A 26,730-nucleotide genomic window follows, 5' to 3' on the forward strand; every position below is an offset into this window, starting at 1 on the left:
GGGTTTTTTTTATATATGAAATCAAATGTGTTATATGCAGGTAATAAGCAGGAAAACGTTTGCAAGGTACTAACAAAATTAAAGGGCCTTATTTTGACCCACGCTATGGCTCTTTACATCAATTGAGTGTCAGAAAATGGCCACAACGCTACCTTTAGCAGGCATCTGAGGATTCCCCCAGCATAGCTGACTATACCCCATGTCCTCTTGGCCCCCTGACAATAGTGGGTGTGGACATGCTGGATCCTTTCTAGAGGGTGCTGCTCTCCAGAGATCTGAGACCTGCGAAACCTTGGGAGCCATTAAAAGCCAGTGGCAATTACAACAATCTTGGCAGCCCTGGAGATTAAGGGAGAGCAAAAGTAAACCTTTTGTGCTCCCTTTCTCCTCAGCTGCTTTGAACAGAGCTCGGCACAGCTGACTGTCTAGTCACTATGTACAATTATGTGGCAGGGTTGGAAGACAGCATTATAGTTTACTGCAGTGGTTCCCAAACTTGTTCTACCGCTTATGCAGGGAAAGCCCCTGGCAGCCGGGCCGGTTTGTTTACCTGCCGCGTCCGCAGGTTCGGCCGATCGCGGCACCCAGTGGCTGCAGTTTGCTGCTCCAGGCCAATGGGAGCTGCTGGAAGTAAACCGCGGCCACTGGGAGCCGCAATCGGCCAAACCTGCGGACGCAGCAGGTAAACAAACTGGCTCGGCCCACCAGGGGCTTTCCCTGCACAAGCGGCGGAACAAGTTTGGGAACCACTGGTTTACTGCAAAAAAACCCGTAAAGCAAATGGCATTATGCTGTGTCAGTAACTTGAGCCTCTCAAGAAGGCAGTAAATAATAATAGAGAATGCAGAAAAATAACTGCTGCATTAAAGAAAAATCAGTGTCCATCCTATAGAAAACAGCACTTTATGAAGAAACGTGAGAATATTACACATGACATGTTGATTTGCTTATTCTTGTTTCACGGGTTGTGGTATAATTCTAGTTAAGAAATTGGGTGATACTCAAAGTCAAATGAGAGAATGTTCCCCCATATCTGTATTATTTTCTGGTTGTTTAGGACTTAATCCTTTGCCCTTCCATGGCCAAACTTCCATTATGTTTTATGTAGATCAAGCCCTACTCCTATTTCTCCAAGTTCGCACTCTGGTGTCTATCCATTACACAATACTACACAGGTAATTTTTCCATTATAACTGGTTCACAGTCATCAGTGCTTGTGTTAACACATGGTTCTGCTCTGAAAAGAGATTCTGTAAAAATGGCATTGTAGTGGTCTATATTTATTGTCTCTCAATAACTCCCAGATCCTGGGACTGTTCTCAGTTATGCTAAGGCCCTTGAATGCTGCCTTAGCAGTTGAAAAGGGTGCTTTAAAAGGGTGGAAACAACCCCTTGAGAATAGCCCTCTGCAAAGGGCCTTTGTGATGTTATCTGATTAAAATGGGACCATGTATATCATTGTTGCTACCACTGTTAAACAATTGCAACAAATCTTGTACAAAGTGTATCATGTACGGTGTCAATGGAAAAGTTAGGATTTGCTGAACATGATTATCCTATTTGTATGCATGTGTCATTTTAGTATCTGAAGCTATGAATATTGACTATGTACCTGTATTTCAAATGTGTTTGCTCCTGTGGTAACATCCACAAGGTGGTTTACATCCAGTCTAGCCACACATTGTGAATGGACTATTCAAGTTGAAGGTCCATCAATGAACAACATGGGCCATGGAAGAAGCTTATCCCCACCTGATGAACTTGCTTGTGGACATTCTAGCTAGAATATGGGTAATGGCCCTATTATGACTCATTGAAGCATGCAAGGGCATGTGACCAGCTCGTGTGACACTAGACTACTCCAACTTGTGCCTGTACTTTTCCACAAACTGTGCTGACTGCTGAGGGCTTTGCTTGGAACAATGAGTTTCCCTCCACATGGCAGAAGCTATAAGAGGCCCTGGAAACATCTCCATTTTGCCTCTTTCCTGCTCTGATCTCTGGACTATGGACTTATACTAATGGGAGCATTCTAACAAAAGGACTGAGGACCTTCCAATCATTTGAAAGCAACCAGCAACTTAACAAGCCAGCAGTTTATACCATCACTGCTTCACACCTGATCCAAGAATGCTGCAATTATTGTATTTGATTCCTTTAACCAATTTTAACTCTCACTTCTTTCTTTTTTCTTATAAATAAACCTGGAAATATTAGATACTAAAGGATTGGCAACAGTGTTATTATTGGTTAAGATCTGAGTTATATATTGACCTGGCTATGTGGCTGGTCTTTTGGGATCAGAAGAACCCTTTCGTTGATGAAATTGGTTTTAAATAACCACTCTTCATTAAGTCTAGTGTCTGGGTGTTGAAACAAGGACTGGAATACCTAACAAGGCTGCATTTCTGACTTCTTGTTAGCCAGTGTGGTGAGACGGAAGTTTACTTTTGTTGCTGGTTTGGTATATCATAGAAGAATAACCACCAGTTCGAGGGAGGAGGGGTGTCTGCCCTATTTCCCACTAGTTTGTCCTGAATTTGGTATTCTTGGTTGTGACCCACTGAGGCACGTTGACACCCTTCCTGGCTGATGTAAAGCTGGTGTAAGAATTCTATATTGGCCCATAGTAGGTGGGGCTTGGGACACATCAAGGGTGTGGCTGAACTATATTATTACTTCAGTTTTTCTCTGCTTTCAGGGACCCATAAGGGCCTTGTTGATGCAACATCATGACAAAAATAATCTCATCACAATATCTGGACATTTCTCTGTGATTATTTCAGAAGTCAAACATACAGTTGTGTTAATAAATATAAATAAATAGGATATGTACTAGGTAATTTACTCCTCATGCATGAAAAGTCAGTTAATAAATTTCCTTCTGGCATCACGATAAAGTTAGGTCTTCAGGAGTGACATACAGATGGAGAAGTTGGGGGCTTTTGAGGATGAACTCCTGGAGGTCTTTCTGTGCATATGAGATAGCATAGAAAAAAGCACAGAACAATATTGTGGGGTTCTGACAGGTGGGCAGTCATGGGGGGAGTGGACCCAGAATAAAATTATGAAACAAGGGAAGATAAGTAAGGGGGGGGCGGGGGAGTCATGCAGGGTTTTGAAGGTGGTAACAAGAAGTTTAAATCTAATGAGTTGGAAAGAGAGCCAGTAGTGGGACTAAAAGAATATGGTGGTCTGATCAAAGCAGGGGGCAATAAAGGATTATTTTAGTAGCAATGTTTTGTATGGATTGGAGGGGGCAATGAAAGTGATAGGGGAACTAAAAAGTGGGATGTTGCAAAAGTCAAGACAGGAGATGATGAGAGTCTAGGTGAGAGATTTCATGGTGTGGGTAGAAAAAGAACAGATCTTAGAGAAGTGGAGGAGGAAGAAGCATCAGGATTTGCTCACCTATTAGACATGAGGGGCAAGGGAGAAAGAGGAGACAAATATGATCCCCAGGTTTCAGGGTTGAGTGACAGAGAGGAAATAGCTTCCTATTGTCACTAAACAAAGGATGGAGACAGATACTATAGTCAAAAGAGACAAATGCTTTTTCTGCTTTGGTTATCATCATTATCACTATTTATTTGCTTTGCGGCAGTGCCTAGAAACCCCAATCACGGAAGAGGGCCCCTTGTGCTAGGTGCTATCCAAACATATAAGAAGGCATGTTCCCACTTGAAGAGTTTGCAGTCTAAAAAGATGGATAACTGACAAAGAATGGGAGAAAGGGATACAACATCCAAGCACAATAATCAGGTTGATGATAGGCACAAGTCATGTTAGTTCCCTTTTCCCCCAATTTTAACTGTTGCACCTAACCTAATTTCTAGGTAACTTTTATTAAAAAATTGAATTTATTTTGCCAACATTATGCATCTTGCTACTGGTTAACTATTTAAAAAGAAAAGTACAAAATTCTCCTCTCATGCAAAGCCCTACAAAAGTGCTGAAATAAAACCTACTCAATAGTAACATCCCTCCAATCTCTCTTTTAGGGTCAGTCTTCTAGCCACCTACTTTTCAACAGTCATTCCTATCTGTAAACAGAAATTAGCACCATACTCATGACATCACTGGGGCATGCTCCCAGTTTGAAGTTGCAGCAGTCCTCTGAGTGTTTTTGACCTGCTGGGGGTTCCTGCCTTACATGGTTGCTCCTAGAAGGGGATGGAGTGGCTGCTGGGGTGTAGTCCTAACTCCAGGTTTTAGGCCAAAATGAGAGAATACTCAACCTGAATCACTCCCTCCCACAGTGCTGCTGCTGCTAGTTCCCCTCGTTCTTAATTTAATTAACTCATTGCATGACCACTTCTGATCTAGATTAAAGCAAAAGATCACATTATTTTAATATTATATTGGAATTCATTAATGATTTCTTCAGGTGTGTTTTTGTTGTTTCTGTGGGTTTTTCATTACATTAGTGGTAGAGTGGACTGGCTTTTCGGCCTCTGGATGTGTAATAGAGCCCTTGGACCTTATTCATCACTGTGTTTTGCCAAATATATGTTGCCATAGCACCGCTGAAATCTATGGCATTACACCAGTGTAAAACTGGAGCAATGCAGTGACCAATCTGACTCTTTATCTGAGGTTCAAAGCTGTATCTAATCCAGTTGGTAATGCAGACCCCATCTCCTCTGTTTATACCTACTGTATGAAGCCACAATCATTGCTGGCATAACTTCATTGATGTCAGAGGAATTATAGCATGGATGTATCTGGCATAGTCTGTCAGAATGACGAATGGCTGATACAGGGGGAGGTGTGATTAACCACTGCTTGCCTGATAATGAAGATCCTGGGTCTGATTCTCTTCTTACTTACAACAGTTTGTACAGCTGTAACTCAATTAACCTCTGTGGAATAACTTCTCATTCACACTGGTATAAATCAAAGGAAACTCAAGCTCCAGTCTCTATTGCAGGGGTAGGCAACCTATGGCACGCGTGCCAAAGGCGGCACGCGAGCTGATTTTCAGTGGCACTCCACTGCCAGGGTCCTGGCCACCAGTCCGGGGAGCTCTGCATTTTACTTTAATTTTAAATGAAGCTTCTTAAACATTTTTAAAACCTTATGTACTTTACATACAACAATAGTTTAGTTATATATTATAGACATATAGAAAGAGACCTTCTAAAAATGTTAAAATGTATTACTGGCACGCGAAACCTTACATTAGAGTGAATAAATGAAGACTCGGCACACCCCGTCTGAAAGGTTGCCGACCCCTGCTCTATTGAATACTAGCAAAGGAGGCAATACGTAATAATTTTACTGAAACTTTGGCTAAGTATGACCCAATGTTCTTTCACAATGTCTATAGTTTAATTGTTAAGGATACTTGTTACTCTCCCAGTGACTATGGCTTCTGGAGAGCATTATTTTTTTCTCTCTTGCGTACCTGAAAAAGTAATAATGTACTACCATTCCTGAACAACGTTTTAATCTTCATCAAGAGCTGACAGAAGACATAAGTAGACTAATAGAAAACACAGCTGACCACTTTCTAAAACAGTCAAGATCTTGGGAAAGTTTTGCTTTTTAGAAATCAGCTATTTCACTGTTGTTAATAAATATGCAGCTTATTTACATACTAATTTGCATACAAGTCCCATTCATCCACACCCCATAGTGAAATTCTGTAATCATGACTGTGAGTAAATATCTAAGGCAGTGATCACCCACCATGGCATTGCCCATCAGCATTTTCACAAATTTCTTCAGAGTTGGCATAGTATTTGTTAAATTCTGCAATGACATTTGTTTTTTCTACTAATTTAGGGTGGTTTTGCCACCATTTTAGAGCTGATCATCTTCAGTGCTAGATGTAATCTTGTGGTAGACGGAAATGTTTATGTCATTCTGGCCATTCACTTCTAAATGGATAACTGCATTATAGGTGTAATGCAATGACTTTACACAGTGGCATAATGCAGTAAACCATCAGTAAAACATTTGAATCAAGAACATGTAGTTTTTCCTTGTTAGAAGATTCCGTGATGTGTGAAGAGAACTCTCAGCTACCCCATTTGTTTGTGATCATATGAACTTGATGAAACATATTTAAACAGATGCTTTCTAGACAATTGGTGAACTGTTATTTATATATTTTAGTCCACAATCAGTTATTAACCCATCAGGAATTACATGGCATGCAGGTTATTATATGCAATAGGTTAGAACATATATATGTATCATAGTACTCATAGAATTCAAAAGAATAAGAGTAGTAGAGATAATACTTTATGTTAGGCTTAAACAGATATGCTTCCATTTGGACTGTGAGTACTACAGAATTTCTCGTGACTTGTGTGTTTATTCCATATTATGGTAAATTTTGTTTTATTTATTTTAATATAGACTATAACCTGATTGCTCATTTATATCACTGTAAATCTTTTGTTGTTATACTTTCTTGTTGGTACAACTAATGTGAGATCACAATTGGATCCTATATATCGTTATTCCTAAATCTTCTGAGAATTGATTCTCCTTACTACACCAAATCCTGAGTAGAAGGCTGATCCAAACTGGGTTCTTGAATTCCCTAATGTTAATGTGTGAATTGGTTGATGTCAAACATCACTCTTCCTTCCCCTCAGAACTCTGGAAGGTCACCTCCACAAAGCACCGAACTCCGGTGAATATTGAGAATACTTAGGTCACTGCTGCTCCAACTCCCCCATATGATACGGTGAGATGCTGTTCGGTACACCCAAAACTGTAAGCCACCTCTCTGCCTCAGCAAGAGTGAGCTTTGCTGCAGATAAGGCTGTGTGTCAGCTCTCTGCCACACCAGCCTGTCTTTCTTATGAGCAAACTCCTCAAGACTTAACCTTGCTTTGCAGCTAACTTACAGCACACTCCAGTTTACGAGTTCCCTGGAGACATCTCTTTGCAGTGTCCAGCCCTCTCCTGAAACACTCACAGACATTATTAAGTTCATTGCTTCTTTAATACACTGCAGACAATACATTGCGACTCATTAATTTAACTGGCGTTTGACCAACACACTTATTTCAACCACAGTACTGTCTTGGTTTATATTAAAAGTAAAACCCATTTATTAAACAAAAGTCATAGATTTAAGTGATACCAAGTATAAGAAATAAAGATAGAAATGGTTACACAAACAAAAGTAAAAATATGCCTCTAAGACTAAAACCTGATTTAAATCTCTTGTTCAGAGAAGTTTCTCACCAAGTCTCTTCCAGCATGGCTGCCCAAACTGTCTTGCCAGGACCCTTCACAGAACATAAAATGCTCGGTTTCTTTGTCTCCTCAGGTGAAGAATAACTTCGGGGTTTGTTCTCCCTCTCTTTGTAGTCCAGTAAACCTGTGAAATGTATCTTCTGAAATGTTTCCCCAGATAGAATTCCTTTTCCCTGGTGGATGTGGATGCCACGCTGTCTGGTGTAGACTCTGTGCTGTCTTCTCCCCCACTGGTGACTTTTACAATGCAAATGATCTCTTCCTGTAACCTCCACTACAAATGAATAGCCTACTGAATTTGGCCACACCTGATTTGAGGTGTTGGCCTCTTTCCTTTATCTGGAGTAAACTTGTCTGGAGTGAACTCTCCCTGACATGCCTGGTTTAAACACCTTTTAGTCTCATATTTCCAGCCCATCTGTAAAGTTCTGTGTGGGTTGATCATACATACATCATGCAAGAATGTTAATGATAAGTAAGTTATTGGTTTTCCAATTATATATTACATTCCACCTTTTGGGTAAATATCATGACAACAGTGTTCCTTCTGGCCTTGGGATGCTCTAAGTGTCACAGATAGTTCTTCCAGTTTGTAACCAAGGCAATTCTATCATGATGTTTCAATGAGCTTCTATTCTGTGAGCACCCAGACACTATGTTAATAATGGGCACCTTAAAAATCTGTGTAAATAATAACTAATAAATAGAGTCAAATCATGACTTTAATTATCTTCCTCTCAGTCCTTACTTAAGCAACATTCCCTTTGACTTAACTGAGAGTTTTGTCTGAGTAAAGACTGAATACAAACATAAAAACTGAATAAGGATGTCAAGCTTTGGTCCATAATATTTAAGTCAGTTTATATGAAATCTATATGCCTTATACACCGGTATTCATGCTTTCCCAACATTTAACACCTTGTGATAGTTATTTATATATTTGACAGCTAAGGTGCTGCTGGTTCAGTAAAACACAACTATTCAGGACGGCACTTGAGCACTTAATTTAGTGCTTTCCTAAATCTGGCCCTAAATGAACATTGCATTTCTGTGAGCTCCCACAACTCTATTGAAGGTTTACAGGAATAGAAAAAGAAAATGAATAGTGTAGTTGTGTCTAGAAAAATTAGCAAGTCTAGTGGGAGAGCTAGACACAACAGAGCACATAAACCATGCTGACACATGGTAAGTATGTCTAAAGCATGCTTAATGAAGCTGGGGGAAGTACCAAACATAAGAAGTTGATAAAAGTCACTTTGTATAGTGAAGCTGTTGAAGTACTATCTAATCTGAATTGGGGGAGAACATTCACAGTAGGTGGTTTTTATTTTTCCGTTTCTGTTGATTCTTGTTGAAGTTGACTACATAAAAAGCAATGTATAGATTTTTGTGTTGATTATTGACACCTCTTTCCAGTCACTCTTTATATTTTGTTTTAATAGGATGACAGATAACAGGAGCAGTAGACAACCTGATAGCTTGCTGAGAGATATTTAAAGAGAGAAAGTGGGGGGATAATATTCTAACTGGATACTTGGCTGATCTGCACTGGATAAAATATGACATCTGAAGAATAACAGTTATTGAGAAACTTTCAAAGCAGAGAACTGTGCTGGGTGGTACTGCCAAGGTGGATCCCATCTCAATGCCTGTCGCACAAATTAGTAAACTTTCTGATCAGTTTCTCTCTTCCCCCATATGTGGCTCCAGCCATTTCTTCCTTGGATGCTCTTCCCCCCGAGACATATTGAGAGGGAATATGTCTTCCTCTGAAACTTTCCCTCATTGGCCACTATTGAAGCTAACATAGTTAGGGCCCTACCAAATTCATGGTCCATTTTGGTCAATGTCACAGTCATAGGATTTAAAAAATTGTAAATTTCATGATTTCAGCTATTTAAACCTGAAATTTCATTGTTGTAATTATAGGGGTCCTGACCCAAAAAGGAGTTGGGGGAGGGGTTGCAAGGTCATTGTAGGGGGGTTGTGGTACTGCTATCCTTACTTCTGTGCTGCTGCTGGCAGCGCTGCCTTCAGAGCTGGGTAGCTGGAGAGCAGTGGCTGCTGGCTGAGAGCCCAGCTCTGAAGGCAGAGCTGCCACCAGCAGCAGTGGAGAAGTTGTAGTATGGTATTGCCACCCTTACTTCTGCGCTGCTGCCTGCAGAGCTGGGCCCTCAGTCAGCAGCCACCACTCTCTGGCTGCCCAGCTCTGAAGGCAACAGCACAGAAGTAAGGGTGGCACAGTATAGTATTGCCACCCTCACTTCTGTGCTGCTACTGGGGGGGTGCTGCCTTCAGAGCTGGGCATCCGGCCAACAGCCACCACTCTCTGACCACCCAGCTCTGAAGGCAGTGCAGAAGTAAGGGTGGGAAAACTGTGACCCCCCATAAAATAACCTTGCGACCCCCCCTGCAGCTCCCTTTTGGGTCAGGACCCGCAATTTGAGAAACTCTGGTCACTCATGTGAAATCTGTATAGTAGAGGGTCTAAGCACCCAAAAGACCAGACTTCACGGTCCACGACGCGTTTTTCATAGCAATGAATTTGGTAGGGCCCTTTTTACCAGATTTGCCCATTACTTTGGGGGTATGCTTATTTATTAGGGTTACGCTTCGGGGGGGGGGTGTTTCTGTAATTCTATCAATGTATTGCTTGTGTCACTTGTGTTTTCATACAGAGCTCTACTTCTCTCTTCTGCAAGTTCCCTCCCAGTGGAGCTATCCTGCAGGACCTAGGTTCCCCAGGGCTGGGTTCTTCCAGCCCCAGAATCACATGAACATGCACACACATATTAACAGAGCTCGGCTGAGTGGATTGGGTTAATCAGGACTCCCAAGCTAACCCCTTATATGTCCCTGGACTCAGCAGGCTGGGTCGAGCAGCACTTCCAAGCTGTCACCCTCATATGCCACGAGCACCGCACTGGAATAGAGTATGCCTGAACAGGCTGGGTCGAGCAGCACTTTCAATCTGCCACCCTCATATGCCCCTGGACTTAGCAGGCTGGGTCAAGCAGCACTTTCAATCTGCCACCCTTATAGGCCCCTGGACTCAGCAGGTTGGGTCGAGCAGCACTTCCAAGCTGCCACCCTCCTATGCCACAGGTTCTGCACATCCCTATCCCCACTTTCACATTACAATTGTTCTGGTAGTAACCCACTGGATGAGTAAACCCCACAGGAGTTTTGGGCGCTACAGAGATATTTATCTTAGGCAAGATGAGCGTTGCTGCAGAGCAAATGGGGAAGCCAACAACACAAAAGAAAGGGGGGGGGGGGGAAGCAACCAGCTTAACCATAAAAGTTATTTATTGCCAGGTAATAACCATAGAAGGAGAGCCAAACAAACAAAACAGTTACAATATTAAATCTAGCTTAAATTTTATTACAAAAGTCAGGTTTAGAAAACTATACCTGAGCACACAAGTCAGGGTTAGAAAGCTGTACCTAGAAAACCAGAGAGAGAGAGAGGTGGTTTCCCTCCACTCCCTGAAGCTTGAACTGGTCAGGGTTCCCAGATGGTGGTGGTAGCTGAGGGTCTGGAGTGCTGGAGACAGGCAGAGCCCCCAGCATGATCAGTCAGGAGAAGATGAAGTCCCCATGGAACTGATACAGATGTTGGATACAGGCATCAGAACCCTTACTTCAGCATGGGTAGTGTTTTTTGTAGGGAAAGAACAATGGTTCAAGGGAGAACACTGGATTTGTTTATAGGTAAACTGATGGCTCAAGGGAGTATACCAAGATTGTTTTGTTCAGGCTAGACAATAGGAGCTGATCATTCCTGGCTATTGGCGGTGTTCCTTCTAGGGAGCTCACAATGCAATTAGGCAGCTTCAGTATTTTGGATACCAATAAAGGATTTATTGCTAGAATTAGTCTGATAACTACTGAGCTGGGTGTGTGCAGGCATTGGTTCATTAACATCTGAAGCAGAGATCCCCATCATGCAGTGCTTCCCTGCTTTTCTGGTCCCAGAGTTCAGTGCGGTTCTTGCCTTGGAATCTCTGTTCTTCATTCTGTATGCTAACGGAGATGCCTCCCTTTCCCATCTTTGATGCAAATGAGGCTAGGGAAGTTGCCTTAATCCAGTCACCCTTGTCTGGATGGGGTGTCTCCTGCTGCCTTTTCATTGCTTTTTGTAAGTCTTTCTTCTGATCAGTTTTGGTTCAAGTAGAGGCAGGCTGTGTGTGTGTGTGTGTCCTTCCTGAGTCAGACCAGGGCCGGCTCCAGGCACCAGCTTGCCAAGCAGGTGCTTGGGGTGGCCACTCTGGACAGGGGCGGCAATTCGGCGGACGGTCCCTCACTCCCGCTTGGAGCCAAGGACCTCCCGCCGAATTGCCGCCGCAGATCGCGATCGCGGCTTTTTTTTTTTTTTTTGCCCCGCTTGGGGCGGCAAAAACCCTGGAGCCGGCCCTGCGTCAGACAGGCTGGATACTGCACCCTGGTTCCCCAAGAACACAGACCTGACAGGTAACACCCTAAACACAGTAGATTAGATGGACTTTTGCTCTGTTCCAGTACTGCATTTCCTATATTCTTAAGATAACAATGGTCTATCCATAATATCTTTATGTTTTATACTACTAAGACTTTAGATTATTAAAACATACCCATTAGAACAAAAAATAGGACCAAACCCAAGACTGAAGGTTAATCAGTTGTTTCAGTTTTGAATATATGTCCTAATAAGTTTGAAGGGAGCAAGTAACAGCACCATTTTATTTCTTTTAACTCTTTTGCACATTCAATCTAGTGATTGTAGTAAAAGCAAAGCACAATGTGTCATGTGTGTCATATGATGTCATGTAATAAAAGCTATTTTTGTATTAATTTATATTTAATAAAACATGAAGATCTATGCAATCCCTGCAAATTAATGTGTGAGCTCCTGTATGAATTCTTGGGACTTTTTTTTTGGCTCCTTTTCTTGGAATGGTGAAATTGGTGATACAAATAACTCGGGGGGGGACGGACTTAAAATCCATATGCTAAAGCAGTAGTAGCCATGTTCTGATCCCGCTGCTTCAAATTAGCTATTAGGAACGCTTTCTGTGCTTCTTTCTTTCTTTCTCCTCTGTGATTCATCAGCCTTGTACATGTTTACCTTGGCATTATAATTTGCTCCGCTGCAGTGCTGGAGATGCTCCCTACATAGCCGATGTTTTTAAAAAGCACCCCTTTCTCACATAGCCCGCTGTGTCTCATACAGGGCAGACAGAAGGTAAGAGTTACAATGGTACTGTACATTTCACGTATATTCAGACTCTTGCTCGCACGCTTTGTTCTCCAGCTCTCCTGCTGGACCTGGCACGTCTGACTGAGGCATTAGATCAGCAGCAGGAGGGAAGGCTGCTGCCGAACCCTTCCCTTCTCCTTTGGGGATTTGGCTTCTGAGTGGGATTTTGATAGGGAGGAGAGAAGGGTGAGTCCGCCTGCTGCTGGGACCCGGCTAGGACATTCCTGATCTGCTGGCGCTGCAACAAGGGAATGTCGCTCCCAGGCTGCCAGCATCGCCACTAACTACACACTCAGCTAGCTCCAGCCAGCTTTCCATTGCTCTGGCGCTAGTCCCTCCAGCCAGGCATTCCTAGACACCCAGCCTGGTGACCATCCACCCATCTGTCCCGGCCGGGATCCCTCCCTCCTTGTCTGCACCCTCCTCTCCCTTCACCCCAGTACCACTCCTCTAGCCACCCACCCCTCGCCCTCCAGCCAGCCTTCCGCAGAGCCGCAGCCCAGCCAGGTCTCCTCCTACCGCCGACCGGCGCTTCCAGGACGGCGGCGGTGCAGCGGCTGGTGTCCAGCCCCCACCCCAGCGCTGCTCGACCAGCAACAGCAGCCGCACGCAAACCCGGAGCCTCTCGGCTGCGGAGCGCCTGGGCGAGCAGAAGGACCAGCTCGGCCACCGGCGGGCCGCGCCTGGCCAGGTAAAGGGGAAGGCGGAGGGGTGGGGAGAGGCGTGGCTACAGCTGGCCTGACAGCTGCTGCGACTGCCGCCGAGCTCTCCGGCAGCAGAAGGCACCAGCTGCCGCTGACAAAGGGGGCTTGCGCTCTACTTCATGGGAGGCTAGGGAGGGCTTCCGCTCAAAGGGGACTTCACCGCGCTCAGTCTCGGGCCCCAGTGAATATTAGGAAGGTCTCCCTCGCATTAGAGCGGATTGCGGCGGGGGGAATCAGGCCTGTCCCTTTAAACTGAGAAACAGTTCTCCTGAAGCATAGCTATCTACAGATATTGAGAGCTATTCAATACCGGTGCTGCGGTTCATTGAAAGGGTTCAAATGATCGGAGTAGTTACATGTAGAAAATTAAAGGTTAGAAAAAGATTGCTCGGCATCCGCGGCGTGCCCAGAGAGACACCCCGGGTCCGATACACTTTTTACATCGAGGTTTGCTACGCAGGTTGTGTGCTTAGAACTTAAAAATCTTGCTTCTTCCCTCATCTCCCGATCAACGATCTGTAGACATTATGGAAAGCATCTTAGCAAAATCGAAGTGCGTTGTTCCCCGGGCTAAGTGCCATGAGTGAACATTAAAGGGTGAAAAGGACAATGATTTAATTAGAAAGATTCTTTCTAATTCGTTAGTTGGCTAATTTAAGTGTTTTTAAGGGGAGGTGAAACAAACTCAGCAGCTTGGGCTATTCCTGATGAACTCCTTGGGATTTCTTCATTTTCCCGAGGTCCGAAATAGATGTATCAATATTTACCCTGCCCTTTTTGTTTAAAATATTTTAAATCCACTTTCGAGAGATATAAACTGAACTATTTTACATAACAGTGACTTAGCATAAGGTAAAGAAAGGAGCTATTGCGACAATCTTTGGGTCGCATACACACGGACATGTATATAATTACACAAATACAACAGGAATTGCTTCACTATCCCATTAAGATTTCAAACACCCACAAGACGGGAGTATGAAGCCCCTAACTCTCCCCTTGACAGAGCTAATGAGAAGCGTACAGAATGAAAAAACAGCAGCATGGTGCTTGCAGGATTTCCCTGACAGTCCGCAGAGTATATTTATAACAAGGAAACAAAATCAAGGGCTTTTCTGTGAATCTTTGATACAGAGGGCAAGTAAACCGCCCTAACGCGGTATCTCGCTTTGTTATTGTTGACCGCTTGATTTAAGCACTCCTCATTGGCTTATATATTTGAGATGTATTTTACTCATGTTACGGTATGAATATTGATTTATATTCCAGAAGTGCCTTAGTTTTGGAATGCATTACAGGCAATCGTGAAGCTGGTGTACGGCGTGCCACTGTATATGCAATAAAAGTGACCTCTTTAGTAGTTTCCCAATCTGCTCCCTACCTAGAGCCTTTAAAAAGAAATACAATACAGTGGGTTATCGTGATGGCTATCATTTCTGATTTACAATTAGCAAGCTTTTATTATTATTTACTATTATGTATTAAGATTCTATTCACGTGTTGGTTCGGTATGTATTAAGACATTAATCCAATTGATTTTGTATGAGCTCGTTTCAATGCATTTTCTGTTCCATTTTTTTAAAGCGTTGTGGGTGCGCACGTGTTTAGTTTGGAGGAGTAATTAAATACATGACGTCGCTCGGACAGGCGCTCACGGTGCCCCATCTTGCTGACGCTATGGGCCCAATCTTGAAGTAATTGGACCCGATCCTGCACTCATGGAAGTCAATGGCAAAACTCCCACTGTCTTTAATGGGAACAGAGTTGTGCAAAGGGGAGGGGGAGCAAATGCATGTAAGCAACATCTGAGCCAACTCCACATCCTGCATACCAAAAAGGTAACACACAAACCTGATCTGAAAGGGCTGTGCAACCGGGGCATTCCATCACCAGCCCTAGATGTGAGGATGGGGATAAGGTGCCCATAGATGTTTGAGAAAAAAATACGTGTAGAAAGGCGTGTTGAGGTTTAGCTGGTAAGGGAGGCTTCCTTTTCAGTATCTAGTAAAAAAGGAATGTTCCCAGATACTTATGTACCTGGCAAAACCCAAGATCTTTCCTTTCCTTTTCCAGTTACCAAATCTACTGCTTCAGGAACTCCTGGAGTTTGGGGGTGGGGTTGGGGGTGGGGGTGGGGTAGTTCCTTCCCACGCGCTGTTAATAAAGTTAATGAGGGCCACCAGAGCCAGTAACAGCAGTTTCATGCCCCCCTACTAAGATTGGTAGATTAAATAGCATTAATAATGGGGTATCTTCCACATCCAAGACCCCCTTCTGGGAACTTGACAGCTAGGTTAAATTGGCGCTACAAGTAGCTCTAAACTTGTGAAGTGTAAATCCACTATTTGGGAGACTCTCCTGCAGACCTCCATCAGAAGTAGCTGTTTAGGCTTACCCCCGCTCCCATTGACGTCAATAGAAGTTTTGTCATTGACTTGGGAGCAGGATGGATTTCCATAAAGGAGCTCCCTAGTTAGATGAAATATCAGAGGGGTAACTGTGTTAGGCTGGATCTGTAAAGCAACAAAGAGTCCTGTGGCACCTTATAGACTAACAGACGTATTAGAGCATAAGCGTCTGACGAAGTGGGTATTCACCCACGAAAGCTTATGCGCCAATATCTAAGTCTATAAGGTGCCACAAGACTCTTTGTTGCTTTTTAGTTAGGTGAAGGTATTGGGGGGGGGGGAGGGGCTGCGGTACGCCTGTCATGCAGAATGTCTTCGCTTGGCCCCAGACACGTCTCCATCCCGAACAGCCCCGGTTTCCTGCTCCCAGGTGTGTGTGAGCTGAGTGAGGCGTGAGTACGTCCTGCCACGTGAAGCAGGCATTAGTACTTGCTCACCGGAAGTGCCGCGTGAAATCGGCCCGCCGTATCAGGCTCTAATAGCAGCTTTGAGACAGCAGTACTCTCCTGGGGCCTTCAGCGCGCTGGGATGAGAGACTGTTTGAAGAGCCACGTGGAAAGGTCCCGGCTGATGCTGCCATGGCGGATCATCAAAGAAAGGACTTAGCAGCTAACAGTGCAATTGTGAACACGTTTCATGAGCAAATCGTTGCGAATACGGATGGCTGACAAATGCCACCTTTCTTGGGGGGGGGTCTCTGAGGCTCTCCGCGTGCTGGGCGCTGTGCTGTAAAGTGGAAAGCCATCTGACGGGCTTTCGGGAGAGAGATGGGGGCAGGCCTTGAGTGTTTCACTGCTGCTCCTGCTGTACAGATGCGCTCCCTGAGCTGCTCTCTGTGTCCCCGCATCATACAGAGGGGTCCTAGTTTGGGGCTGCCATGGGGCCGGAGCAATGCGTGGGGATCTGGAGGCGGCCACAGCAGTAAACCAAGAATTCCCGAGCACCTGGAAAAAAGATAAACGCCAGCTGATCATGCTCCTGATCATGGCCAAGTACAGCGCAAAGGCGCACGGACCCCCTCAGCTCGGGGCTACTGCAGGCTCGCAGCATGGCTGGAGTCACAGGGAGCATGAGAAAGCTTGGCCCTGTCGTTGACACGTTGCAGGATCGAGAAATAACTGTTACGTCTGCAGCCAGGATCACCAGCCCGCCTCTCCGCAGATCGCATAGGAAGGGAGATGGGCGCAAGCGAGGAGCCGGGTTGTATGGGGAGCTGTAATGCGGGGAGGGCAGGTGTGGGGGGCAGCAGTGGCGGTGGTGTTGGAGACTCTGGGTTTGGGAGCTCGGTTTGCGCGGGGCGGGTGGGAAGCTGGTTCTCGCAGCTCCATTGGGTGTATTGTGGCGGGTGTTTGAGGATCCAGTGTGTGTGGAGCCGGTCAGGGGGTGGATGCTCTGGTTGATTGATTCTTCTTTTGCTTCTAGGTAAGAGACTTGGAGCAAGGAAGCAAACTGCTGGAGACCGAGCTCAAAGCCCTGCGGTGGCCTGAGAGATCTGTATCGAGAGCAGCTGCTAGACCTGTGCAGAGCCGCGGACCTTAGGAAAGGGCAAAGGGCAATAACCCTATTCTACAGCCTAGCCTGCTGTAGCAGAACACACTAGCTTGCCACAGCCACTGGGGAGCACCACAGCAAACCACACCGTCCTTCCCCCATCTGTCTGTCTGTATCCACCTGTTGTCCTTCTTATACTGTGCATAGATTGTGAGTCATTTGGAACAGGGCGTGTCTGTTTGTTGCGTGTTTGTTCAGCACCTAGAGTAACCCCCACACCTCCTGGGTGTAGTGTTCTGTCCCCTCTGCTGGGAGGGGTGGGGAGAGAAACAGGTGTCTGCTCTACAGCCTTAGCTAACAGGCAGTTGGCTTTTAGCTCATGCCGTAGCGGCTCATGCACGAAGCTCCAGAGACCCCCGCAAGGTTCGATCCCGCCCCTGGTGGACTGGGGTCTGTCGGTGTTACACTAGCACAATGGGGTCAGTGTTCTTGGTCCATGACTCTGGCTCCTCTGCACTACAGTAATATATATAAGGGTGCTCCACACCCAGGCAGGACAGCAGCAAAGTGCTCCACACAGGACCATACTATACCATGCCTGTGTGTCCCACCCACACAACAACATGTCACAATGGTGCCACACCCACAGCAATGCACCACAGAATGCCATCGTGTAAAATGCCCAGGAAAATATACCCGGTCACCACACAACAGTGCTTCTTCACACCGTACTATAGGGTGCAACACCACACAAGAACATGCCACAGGACAGTTGATACACCACAGCTACAACACACACAGGACTACACAGAAAGCCACCCCTCCCATATACAAAGGACACTACAGTGCTTTGCGCCATCCTGACTGCACCATCACCACTGCAGAGAAAGTGGGGCCCACCCATCCCTCAGTATGTCACAGGCCACATACTGCTTTTCCCGTGGCTTGGGTATCAAAGGATTCATCAGTCCTTGAAAAACCTATTAGCAGTGGCTGCCAAGTAAGCTGTGGCCGACCAGCTGCAGTCCATAAAGAAGCCCTATAATGGTGCCTTTGAAGGGAGGAAGAAAGCGGAGAGAGACATTGAAGCTTTTAGCCCTGTAGGACTGAGTTTATAATTAAGAAAAGCAGTTGCATGGAATGCAAACTATACTCTGCATTGATCCTATCGTGCACTGAAACAATACCCCGATTTGGGATCATTCTCATCCGGATATTAGTGCGACCCGAAGCCAGCCGTCCTGGCGACACAAAATGGCAAAGGAGAGAAAGGGGGTGGAGGGAGAGAGAGAAAATTGTTTATGAAGATTATTTCATCTGTTCAGCCATTCTGTCACATACGTTTTATTTCAGAGTGTGCTGTGCAATCAGAAGAAACCATTCTATACCTACAGAGTGGAGTTCGAAAAGCTAGTATTGGTGTTAAATGTGAAATCCGTTGCTAGATCTTTATTTTATATGTATGCCTATTTATGTATTTAGTTAATTGGAGGATGGGGAGGCTGCCACTTCAGCTCGCATCTCCCTGGAGAAACAGCTGGATAATCTGGAGGCTGAAATTGCATTCCTGCAGAGAGTACACAGTGAGGTTAGATTTAGAGTTTTGTACGTCTATTTGTTTTAAACATCACTTTCCAATCTTTCTGTTCTGGAAGCTCTGCAGAAGTATCGTATTATTTACCATGTACTCTGTGTGTGTGTTTCTGTCAGAACAGGAAATCGAAGATTTGATGAAACAGAGCTACAGTGCTTCAGCGTGTGTTGATGTCTCCTGCTCAATCCCAGACCTGGCTTCTGCTCTGAGGGACATTCAGATGGAGTCTGAAGGAATTGCAGCCAAGAACCTGCAGGTAAAATTATACTTCATCGGATCTGCAAAATGAAATTATCTGTCAGCCTTTGCTGATAAAAAAAATCCTTGTTCATGACAAACATGTTTAATATATTTACTATGCCATCTCTAGAAACAAACATCCATAATATAGACAGATATCTTCATAAGAGAAATATTTCTCCTACTACACATCCCACAAAGGCATAGAAATGCATGGAGGGAGAGTCTACTTTCAATGGCTGTACATTGCAAGATTAATTTTAACATTACAAGCAAATTTTGCTTATTTACTTACACTTATCTATAGCCCTCCATACAATAGATGGCAATATTCCCATTACTTTAAATATATTTATGTCTTAATAAAATAACTGAAACACATATTTTCTTTTATAGCTGACTATAAACATTCATGTTTGCCATATTCTGTTTAATTTCCCCCCAGGAAATAGACGAGTGGTACAAAACCAGATTTCTTGACTTTAATCAACCTTCCACAAAACATGCCGAGAATGTGAGACGTTTCAGGGAAGAAATAGGGAACTGCAAAAGAAGTGTAAGTGGATTTGAAAACCCCTTCTAGCTTATGTTATGTCACTTCTAATGCAACCCTTTGTTCTGATTTCACAAAGTTAGGTAATGTGACAGTCCTCTGATATATTTTCCAGTAATGGTGGTCTTTTAGGCTATATTTGCAGAGAGGGAGGTGGACTGGAGGAGTGATGTCTCTATATATGACCCCATGTCAAACCGGTAGAAAGCATACACGAATAATATTTTATATAACTTCGGCTACTTATTAATTCCCACGTCTGAAATCAACGTGTAGGTCGGTTCAGATCATCTGAAAAAATGACTGACGGGGTTAGAGGACAATTAGTTTGCAATAGAACATGTCTTGTTTGGAAGAAGGTGACACTTCTAAAGACAGACAGCTCCTTGGGGTGGAGTCTAGGTGCCATTCGGGGTAGATTTATTAAGCTGCGAAAAACACATTCAAGTAGCAGTTGCTAGTGAAGTTCACACTTTAATTTCCAGAATAAGGACAAATACTAAGGTAAGTGCCAGAGAATGGGGTGTTATTAAAAGTCATTGACTTACAGATCGCTAGATCCCTTTGTCAGGTAGGGTCAGGGTACAAAGTCCAAACCTCCTCCCTAACCCACATTTAAAATCAATCAAGCTGCAAACCTCCAACACAATAATTTATTATTTCAAAGGATTTTCATTTCTGGGCCCCAGAGACTCTTTCACTTTATTTACCCCCACCTCCTCCCAGTAAAACTTTTGCAACAGACAGAAATGCAATACCGAATTTCAAGTCAATGCATTTTCTTCTGATTTCCACATATTTTGGCCAGCTAGGAACATATTCAATTTCCCCGTGGCTTAGGTACATTTATATTAAGTGTATATTTGATACAAAGAGGGTGTGCCCAGTTCTAGCATAGAATATGTGGGATGCAGACATGCAGGATTCAGTGCAGCACAAACTGTTCATATTGAGCAGGTGTTTACATTGGTCTCAACCTCTTCCTTGCAGGTGAGATTCATTTTGCAGAGGATTTTTATTTCAGTATGATGCAGCTTTATTAAATTTGAAATCTGTGGTCGCAATGGAAACTTTTCTCATTTCTGTCCAAAACCATTTCAGTTCTTGGGATACTTGTGGGAGATAAAAGACAAGATTCCAAGGCTCAAAGCCTGGCCCCGTTAAATCCATGGGAATTTTGCCTGTGACTTCAGTGAGGCCAGGATTTTATGGCAGGAGTGAACAGATCGGTGATTTCGCATTGCACTCTTCTGGTGCTACAGATTAAGGCCCTTAAAACGGAAATGCAGCATTAGGGATTCAGATCAAGGAAATCCAAGAGAAATACACCGAAGTGGCTGAAGAATTACAGGCAAACTACAATTCGTAGGTTTTAATTTAATTTATTTTTTTCCCTCTTTGCAAATATTGAATTAAGCCAATAGGTAAATTAGTCCAATCTAAAGTTATCCTGAATTTTAATTATTAGGAGCCACTTTTGGAGTAGGCAGTCACTAGACTTAAATATACGTCCTCTGACTGCCTTGTAGATCTTTGAAAAGCAGGAAACTTGGCACACCTTTCTCTGTCCTCACTTATCTTTGCTAGTCCTTTCTGCAGTTAACAAGAATTCTTTACACGGTAACCTTTGCAGAGCTCATTCCGGCATATTAACACTCTAGACCGGCTTTTGATTAATTGCTCTCTTTGGATACGATCAGACGAAAGATGTGTGTTGATCTTTTCAGAAGAAAACACAAACACTGCAAGAGGAACTGAAAGCAATGAAGGAGAAAATCGCCCTCCATCTGTGTGACTAGCAAAATCTCCTGCACGTGAAAAAATGGCTTTGGACGTTGAGATAGCCACATATAAGTTATGATGCTGATGAAGAAGCGGATTTATGCCAGATTCACACGCGATCCTTGTTCGCTTTTTTGTGCTTTCTTTAGCTTTCGGGGTCTCCTTCGTTCCACAGTCACTCTCAATGCTACGGTGCTTTTTGTTTTTTTAAGGAAGCTGATTGAAAGTGAGGATAGAAGAGCTGGTGACCTCTTTGAGTGGGATACATCTCATAGGCAGGATGACAGGCCATGGGCAGGGCAGTACCATTGAAAGCATTGCCGAAGGTCAGGCTGTAGATACCACCCCCAGCAAACCTGTGCTTATCCGGGAAAGGAGTCATTTGCACCGGAATAGGGACCGATAGGAAAAACATATGACAAAAATGCAAGGGAATAAAAAAAAAAAAAAAAAATTCACAGGGATGGAGGAAATTGTGTGTAATTATTGGGACTCAAACTACGTCAGTATAATATTTTCTCTCACAAGCCTAAGTAAGGACTGACCGAGGTACTGATGTAACCATCCCGCTAGAATAATCCATTGAGGCTTGCACTGTATGTATTTAAAAGTATTTCTGACCCTGTATCTTCAGTTAACTTCGCACCACTACTAATGCGTTGGCACAGTCTAGGAGGTCGTGTCTGTGATTTGCACAGGGGTTATTAGTGCTTCATTAGTACCTCTGAATGTTCATTATTTTTGCTCCACCGTTTTTCATTCATTACCAGTATTTTCCCCTTAAAACAGTTGAGACAGACAAAGCCTAAATCCAGGAAGGCACCCGAAAGAGGATGTTAAGGATTACTGGTGCTACTGCTGCTGAGAGCTAAGAAGAATACATCACGATGATAATTTGCTTGGGATCAAAGAAATGAGAGTCAAATGCCACGCGCTTCAATCTTTCTAACTTTAGCGCCTTTAGTCAAACCGCATTTCCAAACTATGCATGGTTTTTAAACCTGATTTGTCGCTTTTATTAAATTAAATAAAATTATGAGCATGTGTTTTTTGCCTGAGTTGGTCCCCTTTTCTTCTGCTCTGTTTAATGATTATCTAAAGCAAGGCATTGTGCATTATTTCACAAAGGTATTTGTTAGCCTTTAAAGGACCTGACAGTTGTTATAACATTTTGCATCTCTGAAACAATTACTAGTAACCTTTTTTCCAAGAAGTGTCATGTGGTAAAGTGTAACCTTATGAGAAGTTTCCATCCCGAAAAATCTCTAACGTTCCTGAAGATAAATGAATAGAAAACAGAGGAACATGTTAATTAATTAGATCTTACATAGATCACGCTTGAAGAAAATTTTTTACAAAAGAAGACCTGACTTTGCCGGAATAATTTTCATTCCCATCTATTAAAAATTATTCGGCTCTAAACTAGAAGCTCGCATTAGCTTTCTGAGCAGGGTCCTATTATTTTTGTATTATATGTTTTCTGATCTATATCGCTACACAGACACACTCACACGTATTACTTAAGAGAGAGAGAATGATTTTGACTGAGTTTTTTGCGATTTCATGGAAAGGATTGTTAAGAAACTCTCATCTTAACATCACACCAAACTTCAAACGTGTCTCTCAAACACAAAGCAGCGCCTAAATCAAAAGCTTCTTTTCAGCTCCATTTCTGAAAGGTTCACTCAGGGTGAATTACAATTTATTCCAGAGAAAATAAACTGATCTAGTTAAAAAAATGCTTCCACACTTGCAGAAAGCCAGGGAGGATTACAAGGAGGATTACATCACCAGCACTGTAGGTACAGTATAATTATAATAATACACTTTCCACACAGACATACTTATTTGCGCCAAATCCCGGCTATTCGACAACAATTTCGAAGTTACATCTCAAGACTAATCAGAGTATTGTATCCCTTTCTTACAAAGGTGACGTGCTATGTTCTGCGCAACACAAACTTGAATGTTGCACAGCAGTAAAGCCTATTTTTGTTTTGGCAGGCTATTTGTTTAGTGCTAACAGATCCAGTGATGAAAATGTAATTTTATTTCTTTCTGAACATCGGACCTATGCATGTTCCCTTCTAATGATGGAAATAACTGCTGCTTTCCCCCGTCATCAGAACTAGGAACATGTTATTGAATGACAGGGTGATTTTTTATTCAACACCGGTAGTTATCATCAGAAGTTTTATAATGCGCCTGATTCTGGATTCCTCAAATGTCCAGACAACTTCCCTCCTCTTCCGCCTTTTGGATACTGAGGTCCATGAGGAGCTCAGAGATGTATCGTTTTGTCTTAACTCGGAAGTTTTGAGTACTGACGTTCAAAGGAAGCACGTGAGATAAAGAGGGACCCTGTGCTGGTCCATTGTAGTGAATTCTTGGTTTGAAGAGCATGCAGAGTTACCCAAAAATTCCACAGGTCCACTGAAGGATAGCTCCATCAATGGCTATTAGTCAACAAGGTCCGGAGGCAACTCCACGCTCCAGGTGTCCCTAAACCAGCAGCTGCCAGAAGATGGGCCTGGAAGACAGGGGATGGACGACTCAGACTGTTCTGTTCAATCCGTCAAGCATCTGGCACTGGCCATTGCCAGAGACTGGATACTAGGCTAGATGGACCATTGGTCTGACCCAGTATGGGTCTTATGTTCTTATGGTTCTTATTCACACTAACAGTACAACCGCTTACAGTGTTTATACGGTAAACCCTCATAAGTTGCCAAGGCAGCCTGGACAGTCCTCAATCAAAGCAATCGGAATAGTTTGCATTAAGAGCAGCACGCCACAAAGGAGTTTTGCTTGCTTCAGTTGTGTGTTGGGGCTATTCATAAGTGAGTGTCTGTAATTTTGATACTTATGTGAAATGAGGGCCATGTAGACCAAAACTTGATATGACCACTGGCACAATAGTCCATAATGACAGCTTCAGGTGTTTTGTGATGAAAATGCAGATATTCTTCTGCTGGGAAGTCATCTCACGAGACAGATTTTTGTTATAATTTCCAGAACATAATAAATATTTGGCCTTTTATACAAGGACAAAAAAACAAACCAAAACAAAAAACAAACCAAAACAAAAAAACCCACCAGTGGAAAATCCAGACACAGACACCTCCACCCGAGGTGCAAAGTTAAGACCCTGATTATCCTTTTAGAATAAGGGCATTAAAGATCTATATGGCGTCATATGTACATGTTTTTATGAACCAAGAGCATCAATGCAAGCAACACGACATGGCCCGCAAACGGCAGGTCTATTCTTTAAAAGTGTTCGCTGAATATTAACAGCTTTCTGAAGAAGTGTGTGTCTGTGTCTGTGTGTGTTGAATATGTGTCAATTTCTTTTGAAAGCGCGGTCTGAGCATTCAGTAATACTGTGTACATTCCATTTTGAAGGCAATAATATGTTTTAGTGGACCCAATCCTGCAAATCTGCATTCATGTGAATAGCTTCTACACATATGAGCAGTCTACCGAAACCAAGGGTCCTGCTGCAGTGAGTAAAGGCTATTGGCAATCTTCGATTGTGTCAAGCTAGGTGCTTTACACATCCAACTTGATTTTCCCTTCCATTCTACTGGCAAGACTTGGGGGAAACGCAGCTTTTAATTATAATGCTAGTATTTCCTCATGGGAATAAGCAACAATGGACAGGAAGACAGCCTTGACTCTAAAACTGATAATAAGCAAGCGTCATCTTAACACAAGAGTTGGCTGGCATCAAGTCGTTTTGAATGCAGGTTATTTCAAGCCTGGCTGGCAAAGATTTTAAGGCGAGAGATTTGTTTACATTAAGATTCCGTGGCAGAAGCATCCAAGTAGCAAAAGGATCTTTCTTTCTAGTTAGGCTATTCCCGGAGAGAGAGAGAGAGAGAGAGAGAGAGAGAGAGAGAGAGAGAGAGAGAGAGTGTGTGTGTGTGACAGAGACAGAGAGACCGAAACTTTTGAGTTAAAGACTCTCCTCTATTCCATACACATTTTAATACCGCGATTCAGAGATGATATTGGATGGGAAGAGGACAGCGCTTCAGCAGCAATTTTAAAGTATTTGTATTTAGGGATTTTTAAAAAGTAGCACAACAATGAATAAGAGGCAGCAACATTTATATTAAAACTAAATAAATTACAAGGAAAATGACTCCTGACAGATGACACCTAAGAACTGCTTTAGCTTCCTTACCACAAAACCGTCATCATCAATAGATTTTTTCAGTTTGAAAAATATGACAAGAATGAAGGAAAAAGGCATTATACTTCCTCCTGATGTACTTTAAAACGAGATCTGAAAACAGACTTAGCCACAGAGCCTATACATTGGAGGTAACGTGGTTGTTCTATATATCCATTTAGTTTCCTGTTTCAGATATTTCTACTTATTAAAAAGAAGTCAAGTCACTTTAAGCAGGAACCAGAGGAGAAACCTTCAGTTTGTCAAATTCATTAATTAGAGAGCTGCATATACTAGAAAAATACTCGGCTTCTTCCCTGACTCCCGACTATTTCACCATGAGGAAATGTTTACTAGAGTGTAATGAACAGTTTCTGATAGCTGGGTTTTTGCAAAACTTCCATTTGTCCTTGCTGATAGTCATGTCTTGCAAAGCAGAAAATGATGAAACCCTTTACAGCATTATACGTTCTCATTAAAAATCCAGCTCTCACAGCCATTTCTTCGTCTTACTGGCAAAACCTATCACTTTCCCCATTTAGGTCATTACCAGCCAGCCAGCCCGCCCTGTCTTGCTCTCTGGTGCCGCTACAGAAAGAAATCTTCCTTCCAGCAGCTACCATTCTCTCTCTCCTCTCCCTCCCCCCCCCCCCATACCGATGGTTTCCCTGGCTCTTCTCAGATCAAGTGCTGAATTCAATAGGAGTCTAAGGGGTGAAATCATACTCAATCTGTCTGTCCCCAGCACAGCATTTAAATGCACATTTATTTATAGTAAGGAAATCAATGGAATAGGACCCAGGAAATTTGAGTTACATGCCCCAGGCTCTGCCACTGGCCACTTGGGCAAGTCATGTCCTTCCTCGTGCCTCAGTTTCCCCATTTGTAAAATTGGGGTTATTCTACTTGCTTCGTAAGGTGCTTTGAAAGCACTATATAAGAGCTAGGTGGATTATTATTGTTATTAACATTATTATTAAATATCCAGTAATAATATTTTGTATTATGATGCTGTTCAGGAAGAAGGTTTATCAGAAAATTAAGTGTTTCATATTATAGCTACAATTACTCAGAAAATAGAACATTTATTCTACAAGATATGACAACCCCTGATAAACTCTTAAGGAAAAATGTACACTGTGTATAAAGAATCAAGCGAAACATTGCAGAGGGATTATGTGAGTGGGGAAGTTTGACAGAATGCACTCTCTTTGGTTATATATTTTAGCTTTGTGTGTCCTTCTACAATTTTATTATCCTTGGGTCAGATTCAACAACAGATTTGAAAATATCAAGCTCCCCACTATTTTCAGAGAAGTAGTCT

The 26,730-nt window shown here is 43.2% G+C and overlaps 1 pseudogene; it reads left to right on the plus strand.

Moving 5' to 3' along the window:
- Positions 1-16,460: 16,460 nt before the first annotated feature.
- Positions 16,461-21,635, plus strand: LOC135876207 (vimentin-1/2-like; annotated as a pseudogene).
- Positions 21,636-26,730: the final 5,095 nt, after the last annotated feature.

This window comes from Emys orbicularis, chromosome 3 (genome assembly GCF_028017835.1).
Source record: "Emys orbicularis isolate rEmyOrb1 chromosome 3, rEmyOrb1.hap1, whole genome shotgun sequence".
In the NCBI taxonomy this organism is placed as follows: Eukaryota; Metazoa; Chordata; order Testudines; family Emydidae; genus Emys; species Emys orbicularis.